General features: G+C 36.4%; 1 pseudogene; it reads left to right on the forward strand.

The window, feature by feature from the left end:
* The window catches only part of LOC108982402, a 48,122-nt pseudogene extending 37,256 nt beyond the window's left edge, over positions 1 to 10,866 (forward strand).
* The last annotated feature ends 303 nt before the right edge of the window (positions 10,867 to 11,169 follow it).

Below are 11,169 nucleotides of genomic sequence, written 5' to 3' on the forward strand. Positions count from 1 at the left end.
TTTGATATCAAATGGTACATGGAAAATCCGTCTTGGAGCAAGCACAAGATTTTCAAATACTTGTAGCAGAAGTTAGATCCGAAGACATCAAGATTGGAGACAATCTAATTGTTTGTGGCATTATCGAGAAGATACCACCTTTGTGAGATAAAGTGTAAAGTCAAGATTTCAACCAAGATTTCTGCTCTGATATTATGTACACTACAACATAAATAAGTTTTTGTGGCTATTTAGAATTTGTAATAGTCCCCAAACTGTCACCAAAAAGTATTTTCTTTGACGATTTGTAGAAATCGTCACTAAAGGTAGTCGAGAAAAACGTATATATATTCTCGTTCGAACGTTCCCTAGACATTCGAATGTTGTTGCTAGTTAAGTGTGAACGTGTAAATTCTTGGCGCCAACGTTTGAACGTGAATCATTGAACGTTAGTGATTCACGTTCAAATGTTAAATGGTTTAATATTAAAGTTGGATAAGTTAATATTAAAAAAAATTGAGAATTGAAATTCAAAAATAGTAGATATATTATATAAGATTGTTTATTACATATAATAAAAATTAATTGCAACACTAATGTAAACAACACGATAAAAGTGAAAATATTCAGAACGAGCTGTTTACCAATGTATTAAATTCATCAGTCAATGTTGACCTTTTTGTTTAGGATATCTAACCGATGGCCAACCTTTGTGACATTTTGTTCTACTGACGCGATCTGTCAGTCTATGTGCATAGTAATATCTGAGACAATCGCATCAACTCAAGCAGGGTGCACATTGAGCCAAGCAAGTCAGGCATTCCCCGTAGATGTACCCGTCGACGACTGACTGGTTCTCCCAATATGGGGAGCAACACTGGGGCCAGACTGAGTCGGAGGAACAAGATTTGGTATAGGGACAAGCTGACGTAGAGCATGCCCCCCTTGTCTAATGCTTTAACGGTGTATGGTCATATCGATGGGGCTAATCTGCTCTGTCAGCCACTCCTTCGTCCGAGGTGTCACATTGTGGAGATGACACTCATCTCATAATGAATATTCTCAAAAACATGATGTGGCAAGTTGATGGGCTCTCCACATGCCACTCGTATAAGGAGCTTTGAGCGAGTTCGGCTAAATGTGACCTTATGTGCCACATGATCCACATTTGTTGCAATAATAAGATACCATGTGGAAAAAAGGGAGGAGTTGTACCTGGCTGAAGGAGTTCTTCCTATCGATCTGCTCTCGCTCTCTCCCAGTGATGATGTAGAAATCCTCATCTCGGTTGTCATCATCTTCATCAGTATCCTCAGTCTCCGACCGGTCAACTAGGCTAGTAGATGATGTAGAAGTGCCTACATATGCATCTACTCGAGATCCATCCCTAGGCTGAGCATCTCTTGTAGTCGATATCTTAGCTACGCGACGGATCCCCAGAAGCTTGGCGATGACATTTACCAAGACCTCGAGCTGAACACCGCGTACTGTCTTGATGTGAAAGGATGCATCCTGAGATATGGAGCACATCCCCATATAAAACTCCCAAACCATTGAGGGGTATATACTACTTGGATTTTGGGAGGTTTGTGGCCTGTTGTCTTTTAGCCCTAATTGGAGAATTGCATATTTTCGATTTCTTAACGACTTAAAAGATAGAGTCTATGTAACTCTAGCAATATCTTTAGCAAGATTGAAGAGAAGGCCAGCTATAAGTGTGACTTTATGCATTGAATAATAAATATAATTGGTCTCTTTAGAGTTTGTTGTGGCCAATCTAATATCTCATATATGTTTCAACCTTTGATCACTTCTTTTTCTTATCACTCAGGCAACTTAATTTGTAATCACTTTAGTTTTCTTGCTTTTGATCATTTTTTACGTTAAGGAATAAGTAGACTTTATATTCTCAAAGTGTAAGAGGTTTTATACAATTCATGTACTTCAAATTATTGAAACCAACACATTACACTCTCAAACTATCGCGATGAGAGTAAGATCCGACCATCATGATGAGAGTAACACTGCTTATTTGAGAGTGACACTTCTTATCAGACTATCTTGATATTTAGCACCTTCGATTAAGGTCCGACCATCGTGATGAGAGTAACACTACTTATTTTTCATCTATTTAATGATATTTATAGTCCGACTTGGTGTATAAGTCCCTCATGGTACTACTTTTGAAAGAAATGGATACATCCGGGATGTTATACATACAAATCGTTTTTTAGTAATGGATCCCATTTTTTTTTAAAGAGTACGCAGGACTTAAACACTTTAAAATTATATCTACATTACTCTTTTAAATATAAAGTAGAGGAATCTAGTAATTTTGTCTGTGCAAACCATACTTCTTAATTCATTTTCGTTTATGACATACGTTCACATGAGTTGATATGTAGTTCATGAGGACTCAAAAAATTATTCACCGTTTAGGCTTAGCTGAACTTACCATGTTCTGTCATTAATATCACATAAATCTCCCACTATTAGGCCGCTAATGAGGTGAATGAATGCTATAAAAACGCCTGTAACTCGATTAATATTATACATATACAACAAATATTAATAATCTTAAAAAGAATAAATTTCTTCCTTTCGGCATTATTCAAAACGATGATGACTACGAAAGGAGAACGAACAACGCGTGACTTGTGAGTAGACTGCGTGCTATGTTGATGGATTATGTTTCAATTCCAGTTGCTGATTTTAAACAAGCAATGTTGATATATAGAACCCAAAATCTCTTGCTTAACGTGGCTGCAGGCGCTCACGCCCTATCAAGTACTCTAAATCGATATACGTGACAGCAATTCCCTCTGCCCAAAGCTCCCTTACTCAGGAGAACATGACTTTCTATTAACTATGCTTTGGTGGGTCAAAAAGGATTGAAACCGAAAGGAAGTATACTCCCCACCACCATAAAATTGAAGTTTTTCGATTTTTTTAGCAAAACTAGTAATTTTCAACAAGGGTTTTGAATTTGATAAAACATTCATAAGTTGCATCTTTGGATTGAAGAGGATACAACTAGCTATAATGACAGAAGTCATCTATGTATTCTAGAAAGTGCAGGAGGTAATGCAATTTGATAAGCAACTGGACCAACTTATTTCAAAATCTCAGACGGTCCTACATAACGGTGACTCAACTTTCCTTCCTTACCAAATCTCATAAACGGTGGATATTTCAAGAAATGTGAGTTTAAGTCTCGTTTGTTTTAGCAGATGAGATGAGTTTAGATAAAAGTTGAAAATTGAATAAAATATTATTAGAATATATTTTTTAATTTTATTATTGTTTTAAAATTTAAAAAAATTGAATTGTTTATTTTAATTTGTGTGAAAATTTAAAAAAATTGTAATGATTAAATAAGATAGATGAGATGTATTGTAAAAATAAACTAGACATAATGAGGATTTTAATACTTTTGATGCTTCAAATGTCAAATGACAGGTCAAACTACATTAGCTGCCCTCTATACATGATTTATTTGTGGTAGTAGTTAGCCTATTCCTGGGAGACAAAAGCCCAGCCTATCTTTTCTTTTTCCTTTTTACATATATTTAGGACGGGCCTTTAAAATAAATAAATAATGAAATGATCCCCAAACACTTTTTATATATATATATATATATATAATTATATATGTGGTCTAACCTCCCTCAGCTTCCACCCATTTAGGATTAGCTCATTGTGCAATTTTTTTAAGAAAGAATTGTGTTAAAGATTTCATTGGAATGATCCATGCATACGTTATCTTTCCCGTCAACAATCACTACCATAACATAATTATTCAAATACATATCTTAGAGGCTCTTTTGAAACAGCTTTGGAACTTAGAATTATTTTTGCGACTCTCAAATATGTGAGTTTATTTAATTGAAATATGCAAATTTAATATTGTTTAATCTGCCTTTGGAAAAGTTCCACGTAAAAAAAAAAAAAAATAGAGTAGGCGAAATTGCAAGAAAATTTGTACAACGAATCAATTTCTATCACCCTCGGGTAAGGAGGTGCTGTTAAAGGCTATAATTCAAGCCATCCCAACATATCATATGATTGTCTTCCAGCTTCCAAAGAAATTATGCAATGAAATAGATGCTCAAATGGCTAAATTCTGGTGGAGCTTCAAAAAGGACGAGAATAAAATTCAATAGAGGAGTTGGGCAAAATTGGGGGTTGCAAAAGCTAGTGGAGGATTGGGCTTTAGAGAACTTGTAAGCTTCAACAAGGCTTTACTAGCAAAGCAATGTTGGAGAATGTTGACAAATCCTCATTCCTTGGCTACAAAGGTCCTGAAGGATAAATACTTTAGGCATTCTGACATTTTGGTTTCAAAGCTGGGTCATAGGCCATCAGTTATTTGGAGAAGTTTATGAGATTCTTTGGAGTTGTTAAAGGAGGGGTTGGTGTGAAGAGTAGGTGATGGGGAGAGTATCAACATCTGGAGAGATAAGTGGATACCAAAACTGTCTACTTTCAGGATTCAAACTCTCATAACTTTACTAGCAGGTGAAGTAAAGGTCAAAGAACTTATTGATGGGGACACTAAGACTTGGAAAACAGAGTTGGTAAAAGACATTTTAAATGAAGAAGAGGCAATTCTTGTCTGCAGCTTACCTATTAGTTCATTAGGTCTACCTAATAAATTAATTTGGGATCATACTAAGACTGGTCAGTTTGATGTCAAAAGTGCATATGATCTGGAGTTGTACAGGAAAAATAGAGAAAAGGGGGAGGTATCGAAATCTGGTACAAAGAACTGGAAGGTGTTGTGGCAGTTAAATGTACCTGGTGTAGTTAAAATGTTTCTTTGGAAAGTAATGAATAATTGTCTTCCTATAAAATTTTACTTGTCTTGCAGGAAGATTGTTAAAGATTACTTCTGTCCAATTTGTAAAATGCAGAAGGAAACAGTTTCTCATGCTCTATGGAGTTGTGGTGGAGCATGGATGTTTGGGCAGATAATCTTAGTCCTGTGCAAAAATGGGCATCTACTGAGAAGGATATACAAGAGTTATGGGCAGACTGGTGTAATAAATTGAAAAGAGAAGAATTGGAGTTAATGGCAGTAGTACTGAGAAGGATTTGGTTGAGGCGAAACAGTTTTGTGTTTAAAAATAAATTTGAAGGGCCTGATGTGATTTTTAGGCAAGCCACTGACTTTCTGCTTCAGTTTTAGGAAGCTCAACAAAAAGAACCCAGGAGCCAGATTGGGAGAACTCAGGCAAGAGGGTTATGCAGATGGAAGGTGTAACGCCCCGTCCCCGAGAGTCCAGATAGTTAACTCATATCACCTAAAAATCATTTCCAAATAATACTTTTAAAATAAACCAGAGTCTCTATAACATATTAACCTATTTGTTCAATACAAATATCCATGTTCCTACAAAATGGCACATCAGTGATGTATCATTAATAAACATAAACTTTCCCACAAGGATTAGGAATATCCATTACTCAAAATACCAAAGCCACATACAATATTAACACTACCAAAAGACTCTCCAACAGTCATTCTATGATTAACAACTTGCAAGTACTCCCTATTCTTGATTTCCAGTTGTTGCATCAAAAATTATCTGAAACATATTTTGAAGATAGGGGTGAGTTATCAACAATTCAGTAAGCAGAGAACATATACTAGTATGCAAACATGAGCATTTACAGATTTCAGAATGCAGAATAAAACACTTTTTATTTTCAGAATGCAGAGTCAGAACATGTTATCAAAAATATTAAAGCGAAAGTTCACAATATTCTTATTCAAAATTTCCTTGGCACAGCATAACTAAAACATCATATCAGAACAGAATTCCATGTTTAACCCCCGTGGTAGGGTTGTGCAAACCCCGGCGGCCAACCGAGCAGAAACAGAATGTGAATCTTCCCTTTATCATTCTCGGAGCCCCGAGTGTACACATAGGAAAGACCACGCAGAAAACCACTTTATTTCCAAAGTGGATGCACCAGAAACAGAAAAGTTGGTAAGGTCAAAATAGAAACAAAATGTCATGCCAGAGGTTTCAGAAATCACATCTTATCATAGCAGAATACAAAATATTTTCAGAACAGAACAAAATCAGATCACAAAAATATGATTTATGCACAAGATTTCATATTCGCTCTCTTTTGCATAGTTCGAAAGCAAAATGTCAAAATAAGCTCGTGTCTACACTAGTCATGACAGAAAATATTTCTTTCTTATACAAAATTTCATGAGTAATGATGAACAAATAACTGAGGTCGTTTCAGAAATTTCCTTTCATAACAAAACATGCACATTTTCAAAATTGACCCCGTCTATTTTATTTTTATGCAAAGTCTAGCATAAGAACCCCGCTTACCTGGAACTCTTTAGTCTTTCAAAAAAATTCCTCAACAAAGCCGAACAAATATTAATCTTCACCTATAACATAATCACATAATTTTCATAAATTTCCAATCGAACACGTATCTCAATATTTAAGCCTAAGATGCTAAAATAACTTATTTTAATTCCTCGAAAATCTAAATTCAGGAATTTCAAAAAATGTTAACACTTCTCAAATTCCAACTAAATCTCTGACTAAAGTATTAACTCTAACTTATTTACTAATGAAGAATCAAACTATCGGATTTATTACTACATAACATAATTATGCCAAAAATTTCTTTTTAAGCTATACATAAAAATTATTTAACAAACTATATCATAATAAAATTACAACATTATCACTTACTTTTGAAAGAGGCTTTACTCAAAATAAATTTAACTTACCAAGATCATTTCTGTAAACATGGAAAATTTTGAGTTTACATAATACATATCAAAGTTTAAAACACAATAATGTAACTTAAAATTCAAAGGTAACAAGGAAATTTTTATTTATTAGACCGACTATACAATAGTTTTTGTAATACTTCGTTTGAAAACATAATCAAATGGGTAATAACATCTATCCTATTAGGTTATAGACTCCCCCCCCCACACACACACATACATATATACTATCCTTTTAAGTCAGCAACACAAAAAACCAAGAGGAAGTGGAGTGCAGACTTACGATTAAAACCGAGCTGTACGTGGAGGGGCAAGGCACGACAGCTACACTGGAGGAACTATGGTGGTGCTGCTGGGCACCAAGGAGGGCATGCAGTGGCAAGGCCACCTACGCTGGGCGGCGAAAGCGAGAGAGATAGAGAGAGCATGGAGAGTGCGAGATGAGGGAGAGAGAGCAACCAAGAGGGAGCGAATACAGAGAAGGGTCTGGGCTCACTGATCTGCGCAGGGTGACGAGGATCACGACCGGAAGTTTCTGTTGATTTTATGGTGCTTTTCGGTGCAAAAGGTGCTAATTTTGCAGTGGCTTACGGTGGAGATCAGTAAATGCTCTGTTTTTGGTGCAAGAAGCAGAGCCTTTTCCATGAGGTGGGGTGTGGCTCTCGGTTTAGTGAGGCTGAGCAGCGGCTAAGCAGAGGTGTTGCGGCACAATGTTGGGTGACGGCTTCGTGTGGCTGAGGTTCCGCGTGGACTGGGCCCGGGGAGTAGCGACTCATTGGCTTGGCTGGTGCTCTGTTTTTTGGCGGTTCAACAGAGGTGGTGTTTACATGGAGAGAGTGGTGGCGCACGGCTTGAGTGGTGGACTTTGTGTGGCTGAGGTTCCGTGTGCGTGGATTGAGTTCGGCGAAGAACGACGCGTTGGCCTGGCTGTAGGGGGCGGCTGGGCTGCTTAACGCAACCAAGGCTTGTGGTTTGGTGCTTTACTGAAGGGTAGGGACTGGCTGCAAGGGCAACGGTTTTTTGTGTGGTGAGGGCGTGAAATGAGGGTAGCGACAATGAGTCTAGGGTTGAGAAAAACTTAACTTATATATAAGCTATAAGTAGAAAGCAGAACAAACCTAAATAAAAGGAAGGGATGGACGTGCATGAAATAGAAATGGCTTGACACCGTGTGATGAAGTCTGGACCCAATCTCACGGCTGGGCTCTTAACGAGATTATTGCATGGCTTTTATCTAAAGTTTTGGGTCTCTAAACAACCTAAAATAAATATCATTATCCCATAAATTTTCTGATGAACATCCCTTTGATCCATTAAAGACTTTAAAACCTAAATATCAAACCTATAGAAAAAATTTATATACCACCAAAAATATCTTAGGCTCAAACTCTCTTCTAAAAATTTTACTCGTAATCCCAAACGATTTTTCATAACTATAACTCAAAAATGTTTTTTTTAAAGTGGCTTGGCTGGCCCGGGTGTTACAAAAGGCTCCTATAGAAGGCCAAGTGATGGTTAATTGGGATGCTGCACTAAAGGTTAATGAAGGAAGGATGGGGATCGGTGTAGTGATAAAAGATGAGCATGGAGAAGTGTTTGTCTCACTGTGTGCTTAGAAGAGGATAGTAACTTCTCCTCTAGTAGCTGAGTTTTAGGCTCTCTGGCGTGCTATGCAATTGTGTGCAAAGTTGAACCTATCGAAAGTGGTCTTTGAAGGGGATGCTCTGAGTGTGGTTAAAGCAGTAAATGGTGCTGAAGCTAGTTAGGAATGGCATGGTCAATTAGTTGAAGACATTAAAGGGGTTTTGAAGAATAGATCTAATTGGACAGTCATACATACTTATAGGGAATGTAATTGTGTAGCTCACTTTCTAGCTAAAGCTTCTTTACTTGTAAATGAGGAAACAATTTGGATAGAAGAAGGCCCTATAGGCATATAATACTATGTTCAAAAGGATAAAGATGTAACAGTTGAAGAAGAATGAATATAAGTTTGATGTTTTTTATTCAAAAAAAAAAACTCATCCCGAGCAATGAGCTCGCCCGATGTAATGAGAAATAAGTCAAGTCTAACGGTCAATATTGAATGACCTTTATTTGCCTATACGATCCTACGATTTATATCATGAATATGTTTAGTAACGGACATATACTGCCTGTAACTGCTGAACCAACCATGACCATCGTCCAATGCTCATTAACAATTTTCAAGTCTCCTATCTTGACTGAAATGGTGCTTTGACTGTTTTTCAAAAGTCACCTATCTTGCTTGAAAAGGTGCTTCGATGTTTGTATAAAGACATGCCCAATCGGAAATAAACATATAGTTTTCTTTCCTTGAAGTGTTGTGCTTCCATTGTTATAGTACTCTGTATTAGTGGTTGAGATTTTCTATGAGTGACAATACGTGACACGATCTGTGAATCCAATACAAACACGATACGAAATTAGCGGATTTGAGTTTGATGTTAACGGATCCAGATCAAAACGGGTTGACCCATTGAGATACTTTATAAACGGGTAAACCCACTTAATCTGAAATAAAACCGTTTATATTTTATTTCAAAATTATAATTTTATTATTGTTGAGTTGTAATATTATTGGTATTTCTTAGTATCGTTATGTTTTTATTATGAAAATTGTAATTTTAGACCTATACTCATATTTGTTATTGTAGGGTTTGTAATATTGGTTTTATTATATGTTAAAATTTGAAAAATATAGATACTTTTGTTAGTAGGTGATTGTATTTTTTTTTTAAGATATTGTGGTGACTAATAGATATAAATTTTAACTTTTATGTCAAATTATGTTAATAAGGTCAAATGATTAGTGCATGTTAGTTAATTACATGAAATCAGTTTAAATATTAATTGAATTATGTCGTATTGACTTATTTCTAATTAATTATTAAATGGGTCAAAACAACGGTGACCTTACCAAACTCACCAACCTTGAGTTATATGACAATGAATTGAGTGGAAAGCTGCCAATGGATTTGGGAAAGCTCTCCAAATTGAAGCATCTACTCCTCAATACAAACTTCTTAATGGGTGCTCTGCCTCCATCTTTAATGAATTGCACAAATCTCGGGACCTTGAATTTACGCCACAATTTCTTTGGAGGAGATATCTCCACCCTAAACTTTTCTACTCTTCATCATCAACTTACTATACTCGACCTTTGGAAAAATGAGTTTACTGGTACTTTGCCAGTGAGCCTTTTTTCATGCAAATTCCTAAGAGCAATCCGACTTGCTAGTAACAAACTCGAAGGACAAATTCGACCAGATATTGTTCAATTGAAGTTCCTAGTTTTCCTTTCACTCGGTTACAACATGCTAACCAACATCATAGAGGAGCAATTAAGATTCTGGCACATTGCAAGACTCTCAATTAAGTTCCTAGTTTTCCTTTCACTCGATGACAGCATAGTTGGTTTCGATGGATTCAAAAATCTCAAATATTTGGGTCTTACTCATTGTAAGTTGACTGGTCTTACTCATCTAAGCTTAAGAACTTACAAGTCTTGGGTCTCAGCTTCAATCATATCACAAGATCAATTCCTGGTTCGTTGTCGACTCTTCCGAGGCTCTTTCGTTTAAACTTATCTGATAATTTGATTTTAGGTGAATTCCCATAAGAAATTTGTACATTGCCAACGTTAGTATCAGACGATTCAGACCAGGCTCCCATAGACAATAGTTCTTTGATTTTATCCATTTTTGCCACAGTGAATGGTACCTTTCTTAAGTTTAGTTCCCTCTCCAACTTGGACCATGGATATGATCCGTTGCAAACAACAATCTTAGTGGCAACATTCCCATTGAGAGCGGTCGTTTGAATTAGCTTCATGGATTGAATTTTTGCCATAACAACTTCACAGGCAACATTCTAGACCAAATATCGGAGCTTCATGGATTCCAGCATCGCTAGCAAGGTTTCATTTCTTGCATGAGTTTAGTGTTGCAAACAATAATCTCCATGGAGCTATACCTTTAGGCACTCAACTCCCGAGCTTTGATGCCTCTACATATGAAGGCAATCCTTAACTTTGTGGCGCCCCTCTTTCCCATGAGTGTGCCTCTATTATTAGCAACAACAACAACATTCAATAGGACAAAGATGGACTTGGAGTTCTATGGCTTCATATTAGCACGGTACTTGGCTTCATTACAGGATTTTTGGGAGTATTTATTCCTTTATTTTTTTAAAGTAATAGGAGAGTCGTTGCATAGTTTATATTCCTGGACAACGTCAAATATAGGCTCTATGTGACATTAGCTGTTTGTTTGGGCTGAGCACGTCTGTTGAGCAATATAAGATCAACTTTGCTACTCATCATTCCAACACACCACACTTATTTTTATATGACAATTCAATATCTTATTCTTATCAAATATTAAATTGTCATACAAAAA

This window comes from Juglans regia, unplaced genomic scaffold (genome assembly GCF_001411555.2).
Source record: "Juglans regia cultivar Chandler unplaced genomic scaffold, Walnut 2.0 Scaffold_674, whole genome shotgun sequence".
Classification (NCBI taxonomy): domain Eukaryota; kingdom Viridiplantae; phylum Streptophyta; class Magnoliopsida; order Fagales; family Juglandaceae; genus Juglans; species Juglans regia.